Source organism: Phyllobates terribilis, unplaced genomic scaffold, assembly GCF_046119375.1.
Source record: "Phyllobates terribilis strain yellow unplaced genomic scaffold, ASM4611937v1 Scaffold_3__8_contigs__length_932513732, whole genome shotgun sequence".
NCBI lineage: Eukaryota > Metazoa > Chordata > Amphibia > Anura > Dendrobatidae > Phyllobates > Phyllobates terribilis.
Genome location: NW_027362763.1, coordinates 191,306,333 through 191,327,304, shown reverse-complemented (window position 1 = coordinate 191,327,304; position 20,972 = coordinate 191,306,333). Strand labels below are relative to the sequence as shown.

Sequence of the window (20,972 nt, the reverse complement as noted above, 5' to 3'; positions counted from 1 at the left end):
ACCCTAACACTGAGAATGAAAAGCACTCTGTCTATGCCACTGACATAGCTTTGCCCTCCTATCGACAAAATCACAGAAAAACTATTTTCATGGGAGCATTGCCAGAAATACCTCTTCTCCTATGCGGCACTAATAAACAGAAGCCCTTATTATTACTCTGGTAACTCGCCGCAGAGGAATTAGTCTAATGTTACTTGTGTGACTAGATGGATATTTATATATATACACAGGGGCTGGCTGGCAAATTTTGGTCTGGGGGGCAAACACGCAACACTGGCCCAACAGCGGCCCATTCTTAGTTTATTTGCAAGTGACATTAAGGCCTGAGCTACACTGACTTTTTTTGTAGCACTAGTGATTGATTTTAACTATACAGTTTAGTGCACCTTCTTACCTGCTTGTTTTTCATCCATCTCTTCTGGCTGTAGTAAAGGGAACCTGTCAGGCCCCCTATGCCCTCTAACCTAGCAGCATTCACTTTTTTATGAGTAAATTCCCTGCCTAACCAGCCCTGCATAATATTATTTGGTAAAAATTAGGTTTAAAAAAATCATTGTTTGTTATGCTAATTAGGGCTTTGTGATTAGTCGATGGGGCGTTAGTTCCCCAGACTAGTCAACCCTCTTTCCATGTTATCACGCCCCTATGGGAGTGATAACATAATTTGCAGGAGCTGTTCTCATCACCAGCTCATGGAAATCTCGCGCACGTGCAGCGCACATTTCAACAGCGTCTCTAAAGCCAGGTGTACGCTATCCGGATTCAGAGGTGCACACTGCTCATGACCGGAAGCCATCTTCTGAACTTCTGGTCATGTGCAGTACGCCTCTGTAGCGGGGAAGCGTACACCTGGCTTCAAAGACGCAGTGACACTGCTGAAATGTGCAGCACTCGTGCGCGAGATTTGCAGGAGCTGGCGATGATGCCCGCTCCTGCAAGTTATGTTATCACTCCCACAGGGGCGTGCTAACATGGAAAGAGGGCTGACTAGTCTGGGGAACTAATGCCCCATCGACTAGTCAAAGCCCTCATTAGCATAGGGAAAGCTGAGGTTATAAATGCTTTTTTTAAACCTAATTTTTACCGAAAAACATTATACAGGGCTGGTTAGGCTGTGAATGCTACTGGGTTGGAGGCATAGGAGACCTAACAGGTTCCGTTTAAGACAGGGTTGTCAATCAAAGAGGAGGGTGGAGGGAAAACAAGCAGGTGGGAAGGTGTATATAAATGTTTAGCCCTGCTGTGAAGCACCGAGCGCCTGTACTTGGTTTGAACAGTCATTCTGTGCTGACAGAGTCCCTTTAAAAGTGCCAATATTTTGGAAAACTTTCAGAGACACTTTTTTAGTATGAGAGATTGTTGCAGTTGATCATATTTTTTGCCTACTTCAGTAACTACAATACGAGGTTTGACTCCAGACTCATGGGGTCACAGAGTTAGAGCGGCCTCCATATCTACGCTACTTTCTTAGACCTCATTCACACGTCCATGTTTAAACATGTACGTGAAAGAATGGTACCAGTGTCATCAGTGTTTTGGATCAATGTCATCAGTGTTTGGTCCGTGTGTCCGTTTTCACCATCAGTGATAAATAAATTAAAAAGCTTCTTCTATCCTTTGCAATATTAACTATGGATGGCACATGGATTGTACACTGACGCCATCCATGTGCTGAACGTGTTTTTCATGGACCCATAGACTTGTATTGTCACTTTTCATCTGTGATATCTAAGAATAATGGACATGTGTCTGTGAGGTTTGCACAGACACATGGTATGTGAAACAATACAGACATACAGACGTGTGAACAGCCACATAGACTATAATGGATTTAAAAAAATAATAACACAGACAGAACATGGATGTCTGAATGAGGTCTAAACACTGATACTGCAGTTCATCACATACACGCCCTGCTCCCCATGTCTATACAACTAAAGGAGCTGTCTGGTCAAAACACAGTGATGACCTATTCATGGGATAACTCATCACTATTAGATGGTTTGGGGTCAGGTCCCGCTGCCGATCAGCTGTTATTTGCGGCTAGATGTAAACACTTTGAATAGAGCTGCAAAGTGCGGGTGCTGCTGTGTAGCAGGCGCTGCCGGGTGCTTCAGAACGGCTGCAGCTATAATAGGAGCTGGTCTGCTGCATCCAGCAGCGCCTGCTACACATTGAATGGAACTACAATTTGCCATCACATTCAGTTATTATAGCTGGCCCAAATAACAGCAGATCGGTGGTGGTGGTGGGGAGGGGGAAACTGGATGTTGGACTCCAACAATCTCAAATTGATGACTTAATCCGTGGATAGGTTATCAATCAAGTTTTGACTGGACAAATTAAATTATGCAATTTCTCACACAACAAAACAAAACACACTTTAGCAAACTTTCACTCCGCTAAATCCATGGTAGTTTTGCTGTTCTGACTATTATATGGTCTGGGAGCAATGGGACAAGATTTACTGGCCACATGTTCTGCTTACCAGAGAGGTGATGGATTTATGGCTCCCTCCCTCTCAGTGTGAACACAGCTCTTGTCTGGGCACTGCAGTATGAGGAACTGCTGCCAGACACAGGAGGGGACAGAAACAATGGTCTCCCTATAGCAGCAGGTCAGTGGGGAGAAGATCTGTCCTCTTTCCTACTGCTAGTGAGAGCTAGTAATGGCCGCACAGGCATCGGGACTGCTCTCCAGCAGTAAAAGACGTCATAAACTGAATCAGCCTATCATCACTGACGAGCAGTGTCCTGCCTGTGCGGCCATTACTGGATATAGCAGCACTTCCATTGTGCTCACCTCTATTTACTCTGCCAGCCCCAGGTACTGCGCTGCTGAAGTCATCTCAGGAGCTGGTCAGTTAGGCACTGTGCAATTACGAAGGTCAGCATGAGGTGAATAGCATCTGCTGTGCAGTGATGCAGCCAAACGTGACACCAGTACACATTTAAAGGCAAAGTGCTAGCCGGCGCAGTCTCTGAAGCAGCAAATGGCTCAGCGGCCCTTAACAGCCTCTTTGGTGACCGGCCTGGGGGGCATGTATCCCGCTGCCACCCAGCCCAGTCCGCCCCTGCAGTATGTTAGCATTTCCTATTTTTTTTGTTAACTTGCTGTAGAAGAATTAGTATAATGTGTGTGTGTATACACATAAAGTTAGGTCCAGAAATATTTGGACAGTGACTGAATCTTTGTGATTTCAGCTCTGCAGGCCACTATTTTTTTATTTAGAATGAGACAACAGAGATACAATTGAAGTGTAGACTTTCAGGTTTAATTAAAGGGGGTTGAACAAAAATATCATAAAGTTTCATCCAGTGAAACTTTAGGAAATGCAGCCATTTTTCTACAAAGCCTCCTCATTTCAGGGGCTGAAAAGTAATTGGGCACATAGGCGGATTATAATGAGGGCAATCCGGGCTACCGCCCGGGGCCCCGAGCCTGCAGGGGGCCCGCGGCTCCGAGCGGGGTGTCTAATGCCGGATTGCCCTCATTATATGTGCGGGTCGCCGCGGCACATACCGGTAGCAGTGGCGGGAGGGGGGGCCCCGGACCGCTCCCCCAGCAGCGGCCGGGCCAGCACTGCAGCAGTTAACTTCCCTGTGCTGGCCCGGCCGCGTCACTGCTAGGAGACACGTCCCTGTGCGCGGCCGGGTCTGCTAGTGTGACGTCAAGCAGTGCGCGCCCGGCCTGCACTGCTGCAACGTAGAAGTCAGAGCAGGCAGGAGGAATGGAGCCGGGGGATGGTGAGTGTGTGTGTGTGTGTGTGTGTGTGTATGTAGGCAGATATCATTGTGTGATGTCTGTTTATATGTATTTTTGTGTTTCAAATGTGTTTATGCGTGTATGTATATGTCTGTATATGTTTGTGTGTGTGCGTGACTGCGTGCGGCCTCCTGCTGAGTATAATTGGCGCCGTGCGGCCTCCTGCTGTCTCTGGGGGGGGGGCGCCGTGCGGCCTCCCACTATGTATAGATGGCGCCGTGCGGCCTCCCGCTATGTATAGATGGCGCCGTGCAGCCCCCTGCTGTGTATAGATGGCGCCGTGCAGCCCCCTGCTGTGTATAGATGGCGCCGTGCGGCCCCCTGCTGTGTATAGATGGCGCCGTGCTGCCCCTGCTGTGTATAGATGGCGCCGTGCGGCGCCCTGCTGTGTATAGATGGCGCCGTGTGGCCCCCTGCTGTGTATAGATGGCTACGTGCGGCCTTCTGCTGAGTATAGATGGCGCCGTGCGGCCTCCTGCTGAGTATAGATGGCTACGTGCGGCCTCCTGCTGTGTATAGATGGCTACGTGCGGCCTTCTGCTGAGTATAGATGGTGCCGTGCGGCCTCCTGCTGAGTATAGATGGCTACTTGCGGCCTCCTGCTGAGTATAGATGGCACCGTGCAGCCTCCTGCTGTCTCTGGGGGGGGGCGCCGTGCGGCCTCCCGCTGTGTATAGATGGCACCGTGCAGCCTCCTGCTGTGTATAGATGGCGCCTTGCGGCCCCCTGCTGTGTATAGATGGCGCCCTGTGGCCTCCTACTGTGTATAGATGGCTACGTGCGGCCTCCTGCTGAGTAAAGATGGCGCCGTGCGACCTCCTGCTGTCTCTGGGGGGGCGCCATGCGGCCTCCCACTGTGTATAGATGGCTACGTGCGGCCTCCTGCTGAGTATAGATGGCGCCGTGCGGCCTCCTGCTGTCTCTGGGGGGGCGCCGTGCAGCCTCCCGCTGTGTATAGATGGCGCCGTTGTAACATACCTGGCGGCGTCCTTGCATAGTGGTCCATTTCCCACTGTGCAGGAGCGCGCACTTGATCTCCTGTCCGGAATGTCTCTCTGGCTTCCCTCCATGCTGTCTGTTTGTGTCTGTCTCTGCTGCTTAAGGGCGGCGCCCGATCACTTCCTGCTTTTTGTACCTGCTGTGGGTCACACCCCTTGTGCGTCCTCAGCCTATTGCTGTCTGACACTTGGTATATAGCTCAGCAGTTCCCTTCTATCCCTGCCTGAGCATAGTGTTTTCCTTCAGTGTGTGCTTGCACTCTGAAGGTGCCAGGTCCCGTCTTTGTTTCCTTGTCTGCCTTTCCTGGAGGCTGTATTTCCAGGCCTGTCTGAACTTAGTCCTGTATGTCTCCTGCTTTGCGGTATTAGTTCCCGTGTCTGAACTAAGTCCTGTATGTCTCCTGCTTTTCGGTATTAGTTCCCGTGTCTGAACTAAGTCCTGTATGTCTCCTGCTTTTTGTATCAGTTCCCGTGTCTGAACTGAGTCCTGTATGTCTCCTGCTTTTTGTATCAGTTCCCGTGTCTGAACTGAGTCCTGTATGTCTCCTGCTTTGCGGTATCAGCTCCCGTGTCTGAACTGTGTCCTGTATGTCTCCTGCTTTGCGGTATTAGTTCCCGTGTCTGAACTAAGTCCTGTATGTCTCCTGCTTTGCGGTATTAGTTCCCGTGTCTGAACTGAGTCCTTTCTGTGTTCTCTTGTTTGTCCTGTCTGAACACGCTCCTAGCCTGTTCCCCCCGCCTTCTAGGGGCCGATTACCTAGACCCGCTCCTGTCTCTTGTCAGTCCTGTCTGAACACGCTCCTAGCCTGTTCCTCCTGCCTTCTAGGGGCCGATTACCTAGACCCGTTCCTGTATCTTGTCTGACCTGTCTGAACTCGCTCCTAGCCTGTTCCTCTCGCCTTCTAGTGGCCGTTTTCCTAGACCCGCTCTTGTGTCTGGTCTGTCCTGTCTGAACACGCTCCTTGCCTGTTCGTTCCGCCTTCTAGTGGCCGATTTCCTAGACCCGCTCCTGCGTCTGGTCTGTCCTGTCTGAACACGCTCCTTGCCTGTTCGTTCCACCTCTCTGGGGGCCGTATTCCCAGACCCGCTCCTGTATCCCTCTGCAGTGTCGGTCTCCTCCGTACACTCAGTTCCAGTCTGAACTCTCTCCTGTCCTTTACCTGTTTTGCCTCTATGTCCGTTCCCTTCCTTTTTCTGCAGAGTCTGAACTCGTACCTAACTCCTGCTTATTGTCTCTGCAAGTACTGTGTGAGTATCTGGCTCTGTCTTTCCCTTCCTGTCTGTTCCGTGTGAACAGAGCCCTGTCCTCCCTGCTCAGCCTTGTCTGCACTCTAGCTGTGCTTGCCTGTAACCCTCTGCCTGTATTGTTCCTGAGTCCCGGTGTGTACTGGGTTCTATCCCGCCTGTGTTCCTACCTGCTTTACCCCCCTGCCTGCATACCCGCCTGCCTGCATACCAGTCGTGCCTGCCTATACCCTCCAGTCTGTGTGCCAGCCTACCAGCCTGTTCCTGTATTCCCCAGTGTGGGTCAACAGCCGTGTCCGGGGTCTGTCCTGGAGTAGCACCTGGTCCCTCTGCTCGGTTCCTCCTTGGTGCACTGGCGTCGTATGCCGTCGTGCGACCCTGGTCGGATCGGGTGAATACTTAGTCACGCCCCTCCAGGCATTCACTCTCCGGCACGGTCCAGTGGAATCACTACCAATCACACGCACACGCCGCTTAGCCCGGGCGTGTGCATAACAGCATGCTCAGGCCATGGTTCCCGTTGAGCCCCACGGCCTTCGCCCTCTGAGAAGTTTTCCAGCGAATATATGCATTAAAATAAATAAATAAATTTTTTTTTCCCTTAGCTGAGTTCCAGGCGAATTACGCACCGTCCAGATGGATCTATCAGCTCTCGTTCCTGCGGATCCGCCACGTTACTATGGGGATCCAAGACAGTGTCGTGCATTTGTGGAGCAATGCATGCTACACTTTAAGGCCTACCCTCTTTATTTTCCTTCCGATTGGGTTAAAGTGGCCTTTATGATGTCTTACCTGGCGGGTGATGCCTTGGAATGGATCAACCCCCTATATGAAACACAGGATCCGATCCTCCGGGACCTAATGGCCTTCCTGGTGGCCTTTCTAATGGTCTTCGATGATCCTAACCCGGAGGCTCCTGCTGAAGCTTCACTTCCCAATATCCCGGAGCAGCCCCAATGGGTAATGTGTGTGGGTAGCGCAATAGTCCTCCAGCCCAATGAGACTACTGCCCACCCAGAATCCTCTCAGGGTGACTACGCTTTCCGGAATACTTCTCTCAACCTCAAGAGGCAGTCCAGACGTGCTAGACTTAGAGGCAAGCCGTCACGCCAGGGCCTGTCCTCCCTGAGACCTCCTGACCCCAACCTTGAAGTCCCTACTGAAGCTTCATCTCCCTGTATCCCGGAGAAACCCCAATGGGTAGTGTGCGTGGGTAGTGCACCAGTTCTCCTGCCCGAAGAGACTTCTGCCCATCCAGACTCCACACAGGAGAACTTCCTGCACCTGGCATCAGATGCTTCTCTCTCTTTAACCGGTGTGCATGTCCAAGGATGCTCCAAAGCTGTGGTTACCTCTGAGTCTGTGCACCTCTACTACCTGGCGGAGGATCCCCTGTTGCCTCCTGAATCCTCCGGGATACCACTCGATGACAAATGGAGAGAGACTTCTCTACACCCGGTACTCAATACTTTGTCCGCTTCGTCCTGTGAGCCTGACAATGGGTACCCCAAAGTGGTAGTTACCTCCGAGTCTCTACACCCCTCCGACCAGGCGGAGGATCTCCAGTTGTCTCCTGAACCCTTCGGGGTGCTACCTGGTAGCGAAAGGACAGAGACTCTCCTATACTCTGTACCTGATACCTCGCTCGCTTCGTCCAGTGAGTCCAACCTAGTGTACTCCGAAGCAGAGGTTACTCCTGAGTCTCTACACCCCTCCGACCAGGCGGAGGACCTCCAGTTGTGTTCAGAATCCTTCGGGGTGCCACCTGGTGGTGAATGGACAGAGACTTTCCTATATCCTGTACCTGATACCTCGCTCGCTTCGTCCAGTGAGTCCAACCTAGTGTACTCCGAAGCAGAGGTTACTCCCGAGTCTCTACACCCCTCCGACCAGGCGGAGGACCTCCAGTTGTGTTCAGAACCCTTCGGGGTGCCACCTGGTGGTGAATGGACAGAGACTTTCCTATACTCGGTACCCGATACCTCGCCTGCTTCCTCCAGTGAGTCCGACCTTGTGTACTCTGAAGCAGTTGTTTTCTCTGAGCCTCTGCACTCTTCTGACCCGGCGGAGGACCTCCAGTTGTTTCCTGAATCCTCCGGGGTACCACCAGATAACAAAGAGACAGTGACTTTTCCTCATTATGTACCTGATAACCCGTCTATTTTTTCCTGTGAGCTTGACAAGATGTACCTCGAAGCAGAGATTACCCTCAAGTCTCTGTCCCCCTCCAACCCAGTGAACGACTGGTCCTCGAATTCCCTGCGGAAGATTCTGGCAGGTCTGAAGAAGAGGGGGCGTAAGGGGGGAGGTACTGTAACATACCTGGCGGCGTCCTTGCATAGTGGTCCATTTCCCACTGTGCAGGAGCGCGCACTTGATCTCCTGTCCGGAATGTCTCTCTGGCTTCCCTCCATGCTGTCTGTTTGTGTCTGTCTCTGCTGCTTAAGGGCGGCGCCCGATCACTTCCTGCTTTTTGTACCTGCTGTGGGTCACACCCCTTGTGCGTCCTCAGCCTATTGCTGTCTGACACTTGGTATATAGCTCAGCAGTTCCCTTCTATCCCTGCCTGAGCATAGTGTTTTCCTTCAGTGTGTGCTTGCACTCTGAAGGTGCCAGGTCCCGTCTTTGTTTCCTTGTCTGCCTTTCCTGGAGGCTGTATTTCCAGGCCTGTCTGAACTTAGTCCTGTATGTCTCCTGCTTTGCGGTATTAGTTCCCGTGTCTGAACTAAGTCCTGTATGTCTCCTGCTTTTCGGTATTAGTTCCCGTGTCTGAACTAAGTCCTGTATGTCTCCTGCTTTTTGTATCAGTTCCCGTGTCTGAACTGAGTCCTGTATGTCTCCTGCTTTTTGTATCAGTTCCCGTGTCTGAACTGAGTCCTGTATGTCTCCTGCTTTGCGGTATCAGCTCCCGTGTCTGAACTGTGTCCTGTATGTCTCCTGCTTTGCGGTATTAGTTCCCGTGTCTGAACTAAGTCCTGTATGTCTCCTGCTTTGCGGTATTAGTTCCCGTGTCTGAACTGAGTCCTTTCTGTGTTCTCTTGTTTGTCCTGTCTGAACACGCTCCTAGCCTGTTCCCCCCGCCTTCTAGGGGCCGATTACCTAGACCCGCTCCTGTCTCTTGTCAGTCCTGTCTGAACACGCTCCTAGCCTGTTCCTCCTGCCTTCTAGGGGCCGATTACCTAGACCCGTTCCTGTATCTTGTCTGACCTGTCTGAACTCGCTCCTAGCCTGTTCCTCTCGCCTTCTAGTGGCCGTTTTCCTAGACCCGCTCTTGTGTCTGGTCTGTCCTGTCTGAACACGCTCCTTGCCTGTTCGTTCCGCCTTCTAGTGGCCGATTTCCTAGACCCGCTCCTGCGTCTGGTCTGTCCTGTCTGAACACGCTCCTTGCCTGTTCGTTCCGCCTCTCTGGGGGCCGTATTCCCAGACCCGCTCCTGTATCCCTCTGCAGTGTCGGTCTCCTCCGTACACTCAGTTCCAGTCTGAACTCTCTCCTGTCCTTTACCTGTTTTGCCTCTATGTCCGTTCCCTTCCTTTTTCTGCAGAGTCTGAACTCGTACCTAACTCCTGCTTGTTGTCTCTGCAAGTACTGTGTGAGTATCTGGCTCTGTCTTTCCCTTCCTGTCTGTTCCGTGTGAACAGAGCCCTGTCCTCCCTGCTCAGCCTTGTCTGCACTCTAGCTGTGCTTGCCTGTAACCCTCTGCCTGTATTGTTCCTGAGTCCCGGTGTGTACTGGGTTCTATCCCGCCTGTGTTCCTACCTGCTTTACCCCCCTGCCTGCATACCCGCCTGCCTGCATACCAGTCGTGCCTGCCTATACCCTCCAGTCTGTGTGCCAGCCTACCAGCCTGTTCCTGTATTCCCCAGTGTGGGTCAACAGCCGTGTCCGGGGTCTGTCCTGGAGTAGCACCTGGTCCCTCTGCTCGGTTCCTCCTTGGTGCACTGGCGTCGTATGCCGTCGTGCGACCCTGGTCGGATCGGGTGAATACTTAGTCACGCCCCTCCAGGCATTCACTCTCCGGCACGGTCCAGTGGAATCACTACCAATCACACGCACACGCCGCTTAGCCCGGGCGTGTGCATAACAGCCGTGCGGCCTCCCGCTGTGTATAGATGGCGCCGTGCGGCCTCCCGTTGTGTATAGATGGCTACGTGCGGCCTCCCGCTGTGTATAGATGGCTACGTGCGGCCTCCCACTGTGTATAGATGGCTACGTGCAGCCTCCCGCTGTGTATAGATGGCACCGTGCAGCCTCCCGCTGTGTATAGATGGCTACGTGTGCTCAATATTGAGTCATACAATTAATGTAAGGCTATGTGCCCACGATACAGAAATGTTCCGGATTTTTTTGAGCGTTTCTGCATCTCCCTGGCAGAAAAAACGCATGCGGATTGTACATGTGGATTTTACATGCGGATTGTACATGCGTTTTCCTGCCAGGGACATGTGGATGTGAAGCGTTCTTCACTTGCATTTCCGCATGCGGGTTGACAAGCGCTTTCCAAGTGATTTTAGCATCACTTGGAAAGTGCTTGACAACTCGGTTACACTATATAAATCCATGCAACCAGCAACCGACATATATAGTGTGACTGAGAGAATGTTAAAAAATAAAAAATATATACTTACCTTCTGATGGCCTGCCGACGTCAGTGGTCGCGTGACCCGTCACATGACTAAATGACGTCACGGCAGGTCCTTTTCAGACCATCGCGAGCTGCCGGCAAGCCAGGACGCATCGGATAAAGACACCGGGGGCCATCAGAAGGTAAGTATAATATTTATTTTTTATTTTATTCTTTTTTTACAGGTTTTATGGTACCCGGGTCCGGAGGAGAGTCTCCAGTCCTCCACACCCGGGTACCATCCGCAGATTAGAATGCATGGATTCCGCATGTACAGATGCAGGGATGCGGATTCCATGTGTTCTAATGCAAGTCAATGGCGGCGAAAACGCCGCGCTTCCGCAAAATAATTGGTAATGCTGCGGATTTTTCCGCAATGATAATCCGCAGCGGAAATTTCCGCAGCATGTGCACAGCACATGCGGATTATCATTGGGGAACATGGCAGACCTTCTACCAAGCGTTTTTTAAGCGTTTCTGCAGTGGAATTGCTGCTGTGGAAACGCTTAAAAAACGCATAGTGGGCACACAGCCTAAAAAAAAATATTATAATTAATATTGTGCCAAATTAATTTCACGTGAACTATCACATAATCTATCACAGGGGATCATGTGACATGTCACGTGATAAATCAGGTGTGTGTGTGTGTGGGGGGGGCCCGCGCCTTCTAAACTGCCCGGGGCCCTTGCTAGTCTTAATCCACCCCTGATTGGGCAGATTAAGTTTACCATAAATAAAATGTTCATTTTTAATACTTTGTAGAGTATCCTTTGCACGCAATGACTGCCTGAAGTCTGGAAGCCATGGACGTCATCAAACGCTGGGTTTCCTTCTTTATGATGCTTTGCCGCCTTTACTGCAGCTGACTTGAGTTGTTGCTTGTTTGTGGATCTTTCTGCATTAAGTTTTGTTGTGAAATGCATGCTCTATGGGGTTGAGATCTGGTGATTGTCTCGACCATTCCACTTCTTTGCCTTAAAAAACTCCTCAGTTGCTTTTGCATTATGTTTTGGGTCATTGTCCATCTGTACTTTGTAGCGCAGTCTATTTGCATTTGGTTGAATCTGAGCAGAAAGTATCGCCCTGTACACTTCAGAATTCATCAATCCATCACACTGCCTCCACCATGTGTTACAGAGGATGTGGTGTGCTTTGGATCATGAGCTGTTCCAAGCCTTGTCCATACTTTCTTCTTCACATCATTTTGGTACAAGTTGACAGGACTTTGCCGCCAGGAATTTCAGGGCCCCATATTGGCAAAATTTTCAGGCCCCCTTGAGACTCCGTCCAGACTCCACCCCAGCTCCACCTCTATCCCTCGAACCTTCCACAATTCCATCTCTTGGAATAACTCCACTTCTGCACCACGCCCTCACCAATCACACAATAACAGTTCCCATCGAAAATCATATCACATACAGTGGGTACGGAAAGTATTCAGACCCCTTTAAATTTTTCACTCTTTGTTTCATTGACGCCATTTGGTAAATTCTAAAAAGTTCATTTTTTTCTCATTAAAGTACACTCTGCACCCCATCTTGACTGAAAAAAACAGAAATGTAGAAATTTTTGCCAATTTATTAAAAAAGAAAAACTGAAATATCACATGGTCATAAGTAATCAGACCCTTTGCTCAGTATTGAGTAGAAGCACACTTTTGAACTAGTACAGCCATGAGTCTTCTTGGGAATGATGCAACAAGTTTTTCACACTTGGATTTGGGGATCCTCTGCCATTCTTCCTTGCAGTTCCGTCAGGTTGGATGGTGAACGTTGGTGGACAGCCATTTTCAGGTCTCTCCAGAGATGCTCAATTGGGTTTAGGTCAGGGCTCTGGCTGGGCCAGTCAAGAATGGTTGCAGAGTTGTTCTGAAGCCACTCCTTTGTTATTTTAGCTGTGTGCTTAGGGTCATTGTCTTGTTGGAAGGTGAACCTTCTGCCAAGTCTGAGGTCCAGAGCACTCTAGAAGAGGTTTTCATCCAGGATATCTCTGTACTTGGCCGCATTCATGTTTCCTTCAATTGCAACCAGTCGTCCTGTCCCTGCAGCTGAAAAACACCCCCATAGCATGATGCTGCCACCACCATGTTTCACTGTTGGGACTGTATTGAGCAGGTGATGAGCAGTGCCTGGTTTTCTCCACACATACCGCTTAGAATAATCAACAAAAAGTTCTATCTTCGTCTCATCAGACCAGAGAATCTTATTTCTCATACTCTGGGAGTCCTTCATGTGTTTTTGAGCAAACTCTATGCGGGCTTTCATATGTCTTGCACTGAGGAGAGGCTTCCGTCAGGCCACTCGGCCATAATGGCCCAACTGGTGGAGTGCTGCAGTGATAGTTGACTTTGTGGAACTTTCTCCCATCTCCCTACTGCATCTCTGGATCTCAGCCACAGTGGTCTTGGGGTTCATCTTTACCTCTCTCACCAAGGCTCTTCTCCCATGATTGCTCAGTTTGGCTGGACGGCCAGGTCTAGGAAGACTTCTGGTGGTCCCAAACTTCTTCCATTTAAGGATTATGGAGGCCACTGTGCTCTTAGGAACCTTGAGTAATGCAGAAATTCTTTTGTAACCTTAGCCAGATCTGTGCCTTGCCACAATTCTGTCTCTGAGCTCCTTGGGCAGTTCCTTTTGAGCTCATGATTCTCATTTGGTCTGACATGCACTGTGAGCTGTGAGGTCTTATATAGACAGGTGTGTGCCTTTCCAAATCAAGTCCTCTCAGTTTAATTAAACATAGCTGGACTCCAATGAAGGAGTAGAACCATCTCAAGGAGGATCACAAGGAAATGGACAGCATGTGACTTAAATATGAGTGTCTGAGCAAAGGGTCTGAATACTTATGATCATGTGATATTTCAGTTTTTCTTTTTAATAAATTTGCAAAAATTTCTACATTTCTGTTTTTTTTTCAGTCAAGATGGGGTGCAGAGTGTACTTTAATGAGAAAAAAAAAATGAACTTTTTAGAATTTACCAAATGGCTGCAATGAAACAAAGAGTGAAAAATTTAAAGGTGTCTGAATACTTTCCCTACTCACTGTACATAGCCAGCAGCTTTTGTTTTGGCCAAAAGATTTTTTAAGCCGCCACCACGACAAGGTAGACTCTTCTGGTTGGGCCCTACTCTACTCTAACCTATTAAACATTTCTTAAATTATCCAGTATTCTTTTTAGGTATATTTTTATTTATTTTTCTTTAAGGGAATGTGTCACATACATTTTCTCTAATAACCCCCACGACAGCACCACAGGAGGATGTCACCCCTCCCTAATAGGGACAGGAAACACAAAGAGGTCAAATAGCCCCACCCTCATCCTCCCTCCAGTGTTTTTTCCTGTTCCTATTGGGATGAAGAGGTCATCCTGTGGTGCTCTGTACCGGTGGGAGACTCTACTCCCTTACCTTAGCCGAGCAGCTGGGAACGATTGCCTAACTCTCCTCCCTGGAGCTGCTCCTGTCTCCTTCGGGACTCAGGACTTCCCACCCAGTCCGGACCTGAGGGTAAGGTCTGGTGGGCGTCAGGCTGGTGACCTCCCTGAGCTCTCCAACCTATCTCCTCCCCCTCCTCATACATCCTCCGAAATAACGTGGGACGCCGAGTGCTGCAGCGCAGTCCTCTTCCGGTTTCCCTCGCTGTGTGAGACACGCTCCCGTGCGCCGGAAGTGCCGTCAGACGCCGGGCACAGATTGATGACGTCACTTCCGGTCTGTGTGCCACGCTGGAACGCATAAGTAAAATAAGGCCGGCGATTGAGATTTTCGGCGGGGATATGACCGTCGGTGATTGCAGGTATTACCCCCCCCTGCTTCACAGCTGGACAAAGGGGGAGGAGTTTCATCTGGAAGAGGAAGGTGCTGGCTCTGGTCGTCTATATAAGGCCCTGGACAGAAGACACCCTAAGGTAGGACCAAACCTTTTGTGGTAAATACACTGTGTGCAGAATTATTAGGCAAGTTGTATTTTAGAGGATTATTTTTATTATTGATCAACAACTATGTTTTCAATCAACCCAAAAGACTCATAAATATCCAAGCTTAATATTTTTGGAAGTTGGAGTGTTTTTTTTTTAGATTTGGCTACCTTAGGAGGATGTCTGTTTGTGCAGGTAAGTATTACTGTGCAGAATTATTAGGCAACTTAATAAAAACCAAATATAATCCCATCTCACTTGTTTATTTTCACCAGGTAAACCAATATCAGTGCACAAAATTTAGAAATAAACATTTCTGACACCTTCTCTCCTTATCAGCCCTACATATTAAAGGCTCAGTCAACATCCAGGCCGATTTCTTGAGCAGGAGAGCTATTCATCCAGGAGAATGGGAATTCAATTCAGACATCTTCCAGATACTAGCCAGGCGGTGGGGTACCCAGAAGTAGATCTCTTTACAAGACATTAAAATACCAAACTGGATCAATACTTCTTTTTGAACCCAGGCGATACCTGTTTAGGCGTAGATGCATTCGCCCACCCATGGATGTTCGATCTAGCATATGCCTTTCCCCTGATTCCGGTTCTACCAAGAATACTACAAAAAAATAAGAACCGAGAAAGTCAAAATAATCCTGGTTGCTCCTCTGTGGCCGAAGAGAAGCTGGTTCGGCACACTAAACAGCTTAAGCATAGAGGGTCCCCTGATCCTGCCATCAATCAGAAAACTCCTCTACCAGGTTCCAATACTCCATCCAGACCCCGGAAGTCTACGTCTAGTGGCCTGGCTTCTGAGTTCACGATCTTTAAAAGCAAAAGGCCTCTCAGACCGAGTCATTCAAACCCTACAGAACAGTAGGAAACAGGTGACAAACTCCATATACCTCAAAATATGGAAAACCTTTCTGTCACAGTGTAGGCCGAATTCCCCAAACCCCCATCATCCAGATATGGCTCAAATTTTAGATTTTCTGCAAGAAGGGCTGGAAAAGGGCCTCAGACCTAGCACCCTCAAAGTGCAGATTGCAGCTTTAATTTCATACTTTGACCAGAGCCTGGCTGAACATCGTTTGGGGAAAAGGTTCATGACTGCAGCTACCCGACTTCGTTCCAGAATGATCAACCATGTTCCCACCTGGGACCTTAATATCACCTTTAAAGGCCTAACATTACCACCGTCTGAACCATTATCCTCAATAGAACTGGGCAAGTTATCTTGGAAAACAGCTTTCCTGATAGCAATCACTACAGCTAGGAGACTGGGGGAAATTCAGGCCCTTTCAATAAATGAATCATACTTGAAAGTACTGGACGACAGGATTATTCTCCAACAGGACCCATCCTTCCTACCGAAGGTAGTATCAGAGTTCCACAGGTCACAGGACAGAGAAGGCTATCGACAGAGTCTACTGGCCTTTTCTATTTGGTACTCTGCAAAAATTCGGCCTTCACGGGAACATTTTTAGGTCTATTAAATCGATGTACTCCAATCAGTCTGCTCGAATCTACTCAAATAACACTCTTTCTCAAAAGTTTAGCCTTTCTAATGGCACTAGACAGGGGTGCCCCCTCTCACCCATCCTCTTTTCTCTCTTTATTGAGCCCTTTGCGGCGTCGATCAGGGAAAATATTAACATTAAAGGCATCCCTATTGATGCCGAACAAACCAAAATAGCCCTGTTTGCAGATGATATTTTGCTTACCATTTCGAACCCTCTTAAATCTTTGAGACATGTAACATCATCAATCGAAGAATTTTCCCACCTCTCCCTTTATAAAGTAAATAAATCAAAGTCCCAAATCATAGATTTTAATTTAGATTGTACCCTACTGGCCTACCTTAAAGAAGAATTTGAATACACTTGGGAAGAAAGAAAAATCTTGTTATGGGTCCGGGTGGTGGAACCTCTGTGCCGAGGTGCAAGGAGGGACCCAGAGGGGCGTGACTAAGTATCAACCCGAACCGACCCTGGTCGGACAGCAGCAAACGACACCGTGACCAGGGAGGATCCGGGCTGAGGGACCAGGTGCTACTCTGGGGACGACCTTGTAAGAGAGCAGGTGGCTCCCACGGGTCAGATGGCTGGGACTGACCGGTATGACGGATGGATACGGCAAGCAGGCAGAAGTCACTGGTAGCTGACAGGTGGTCACGGTACGTGACAGCAGAGCAGGTAGTAGTCTCTAGGTTTAGCAGGCAGGTGGTCACAGCAAGTGACGGCAGAGCCTCCAGGCAGGCTGGCAGGAAACAGGCGGGCACTCCCAGGTGAGCGAGCAGACCGACAAGGCAGGTAACAGGTGGGCGCTCCCAGGTGAGCGGGCTGACGGACTCTGCAGGTAACAGACGGATGCTCCCAGGTGAGTGGACAGACAGACAGGGCAGGTAACAGGCGGATGCTCCCAGGTGAGCGGACTGGCAGACAGGGCAGGTAATAGGCAGGTAACAGGCAGGTAACAGGTGAGCGCTCCAGGTGAGCAGGCTGGCAGGCTCGGCAGGTAACGGGCCGATAACAGGCTGGCAGGCAGGACGAGGAGTCAGGCTAGCAGCGGGACCTGAGGGCTGAAGCAGAGATCAAAAACTGTGCAACAACTTTGCTCGGGCACCTCCATTTTGAAGGAGGTGCCCTATATATGGGAGGACCCTCGGCTATTGGCCGGGGACTCCTTAGGACGGCGCGCGCAGCCCCTTTAAGAGGGGAGGAGCGCGCGCCCTAAGCACAGTGCCCGGGGGACTGCGCGCGCAGACAGCAAGCTGAGAAGGAGAGCGGGGAGCGTGGTGAGAGGGACGGCGTCTCTGCCCGGCAGGAGGCAGAGACGCCGAAGCTACAGGGCTGCGCGCGCCGACAGCAGGCTGGGAAGGAGAGCGGGGAGCGAGGAGGTGAGAGGGACGGCGTCTCTGCCTGGAAGAAGGCAGAGACGCCAATGCTACAAATCTCTTATTTGGGAATCCTCATAACTAAGCCCTCAACTGACATAGTTCAGGAGAATCTCTCTACTTAAAACCTTTCACCAGGACTACTTGCGCCTAACTAAACTTGAGATCTCCTGGCTAGGCAGAATTGAGGCATTTAAAATGCTTCTCCTTCCCAAGTTCTTATATATAATTAGGTCTATTCCTGTCTTTATTCCTAAAATCTGGTTCCAAAAATTCCAAACCCAATTGCTGAAGTACATTTGGAACAAGAAGAAACCAAGAATATCTAGGATATCTTTGGAAAAGCACAAGGGGATGGGAGGGTTGGGAGTCCCCAATCTCTATCATTATTACTTAGCTTCAATACTTAAACTTTCACGGGGATGGTTGTTAGACTCAGATATCTCAGCCTGGACTTTTATAGAAAAATCAATCGTTAAAACAAAACAAATGTCGGCATTAATACTAGCTCATCTAATTGAACCCTCCAGGCCTCCTCCAAACTATCCCGCTCTGAGGGCTGCTATTTTGGCATGGAGAAATCTTGTAAATAAATCCCCTGACCGAACTAGCCCGACACCAATCAAAAATATTCCTCTCACAGTACTGGAAATTTTAATACCAAAACTCAATCTATCGACGTGGTTGGATAGGGGAGTACTGTATGTAGATGATATTATGCAAAACGACTCTTTAGCGTCTTTCTATTATCTTCAATCCAAGTTCTCTCTTCCTAGAGATGAGAGAACAAGTTGGAGATCTATAGCTAACTATTTTGGAAATTCTTCTCCCACTCTTTCTCTCCCACAAATGGTACAAGACCTTATAAATTCTCCAAACAAGACCCAACTTTGGAAATCAAACATATTCTATAAAATCCTCAATGAGGAGACAGACATTCCTGACCACTCATTCTTAGGGGCATGGGAACAAGAATTGAATCTCAAAAAAGATTTGCAACAACTAAAAAAAAACATTACCTATTACGTACTCCAATACTGCTTCTGCCACGATTCATGAATCCTACTTTAAAATGCTATCTCGTTGGTATTGGACCCCAGTCAAGCTCCATTGTATTAATCCGGTAAACTCACCAAATTGCTGGAGAGCCTGTAACAACCCGGTACTTTATCCCATATATTTTGGAGCTGCCCAAAATTGGTAAACTTCTGGCTAGGAATTAAACAACTCATAACAGATATCACCGGTTTGAGAATTGACATTACTCCTCAGCTTGCTCTTTTATCCATAGGCATAGAAGACTTTCCCAAACAGCTGCGTTACATAATTTCACACATACTCTTGACAGCAAAACTCATCATAGCTTCCAGATGGAAAAGTGATGACTAGTGTTGAGCGATACCTTCCGATATCAGGAAATATCGTATCGGATTGGATCGGGTTGATACCCAAAAAGTATGCAAGTCAATGGGACACAAATATCGGAATGAAAATAAACCCTTTCTTTCCTTGTAGGTTAATTCTACATGAAGTAAAACAACTAAGAATAATGTAAAATGACATGAAAAGCCGGCAATTCATCAGCGGCATACACCGGTACCCGACAATTTACAACAGAAAGAATAGAGCTTCACACATAGATTAGATAGATAGAAACATGTCAGTCACATGTATAAGAAGTACAGTGACAGTGTTGGTTACTGTACTTGTCATTTAGTGTAAAGGATTTATTTAAAAAAATAATAGTGTTTTCGTGCACCGTCTCTTTAAAAAAGCCGGCCAGCAATTCAGCAGCGGTACCCGACAATTTATAACAGAAAGAATAGAGCATCACACATAGATTAGATAGATAGAAACATGTCAGTCACATATATAAGAAGCACAGTGACAGTGTTGCTTACAGAACTTGTCATTTAGTGTAAAGGATTTATTTAAAAAAATAATAGTGTTTTCGTGCACCGTCTCTTTAAAAAAGCCGGCCAGCAATTCAGCAGCGGTACCCGACAATTTATAACAGACAGAATAGAAAATCACACATAGATTAGATAGATAGAAACATGTCAGTCACATATATATGAAGTACAGTGATAGTGTTGATTACTGTACTTGTCATTTAGTGTTAAAATAAAGGATTTATTTTAAAAAAAATTGGCGTGGGGTTCCCCTTAATTTTAGGCTCTAGCGGAGGTTAAGCAGACAGCTGGGGCAGATGTTTGAAGCCTGGGAAGGGGGTAATACCCATGGAGCTTCCCAGGCTACTAATATCAGCCCCCAGCTGAATACCTAGCCTTTACTAGCTATTAAAATGGGGGAACCCCCCCAAAAAAATAACGTGGGGTCCCCCCTAATTTAATAGCTAGCAAAGGCTAGGCAGACAGCTGGGGGCTGATATTAATAGCCCAGGAAGGGTGCCATGAATAATGGCCCCCTCCCAGGCTAGAAACACCAGCCGTCAGCCGCCCCAGAAATGGCGCATCCATAGGATGCGCCAATTCTGGCACTTAGCCTCGCTCTTCCCACTGCCCTGTAGCGGTGGCAGTGGGGTAATAGGGTTGGGGTTGATGTCAGCTTATAATGCCAGCTGACATCAAGCCCAGGTTAGTAATGGAGAGGCGTCTATAAGACGCCCCCATTACTAACCCCATAGTCAAAGTTAAAAAAAAAAACACAAACACCCAGAATAAAGTTCTTTAATTGAAATAAACACACAATTCTTTATTGTTCTAAATTAAACCATGCTTACAACCACGCCCATTCCAGCTGAAGCCAACGATCTCCTGCAATAAAAGAAAAATAATAAACCAACATCATCCTTACCTTTCCATGGTTCCCACGATGGCTCCAGCTCTGCTACATCGAGATGACAGGCTGGACCGCAGCAGAAAGCTGCCATCCAGCCTGTCATCCCGCGGACACTGAGAAGCGTAGGCATGCTTGCGCTCCTCAGTGTCTGGCTGTGACGGCATCCAGATGAGCCGACAATGAACTCAGCTCACCTCATGCACGTCACTGACAGCGTGGGAAAATTCTCCTGCACTCAGCGCTTCAGCGTGAGAATTCTCCCACGCTGTCAGTGACATACATGAGGTGAGGTCATGTCCAATGAACTCAACTCGCCTCATGCACGTCACTGACAGCGTGGGAAAATTCTCACGCTGAAGCGCTGAGTGCAGGAGAATTTTCCCACGCTGTCAGTGACGTGCATGAGGTGAGCTGAGTTCATTGGACATGAACTCGGCTCATCTTTATGCCGTCACAGCGAGGCACTGAGGAGCGCAAGCATGCCTGCCCTTCTCAGTGTCTGCGGGATGACAGGCTGGATGGCAGCGTTCTGCTGCGGTCCAGCCTGTCATCTCGATGTAGCAGAGCTGAAGCTGTCGTGGGAACCATGGAAAGGTAAGGATGATGTTGCTTTATTATTTTACTTTTATTGCAGAAGACATTGGCTTCAGCTGGAATGGGCGTGATGGTAAGTATGGTTTAATTTAGAACAATAAAGAATTGTGTGTTTATTTCAATTAAAGGACTT

The 20,972-nt window shown here is 48.7% G+C and overlaps 1 protein-coding gene across 1 annotated transcript in view; it reads left to right on the top strand.

The window, feature by feature from the left end:
- FBXO36 (F-box protein 36) overlaps positions 1-20,972 on the top strand; it is a 54,483-nt gene that overhangs the window by 8,804 nt on the left and 24,707 nt on the right. The gene's annotated exons all lie outside the window — the stretch shown is intronic.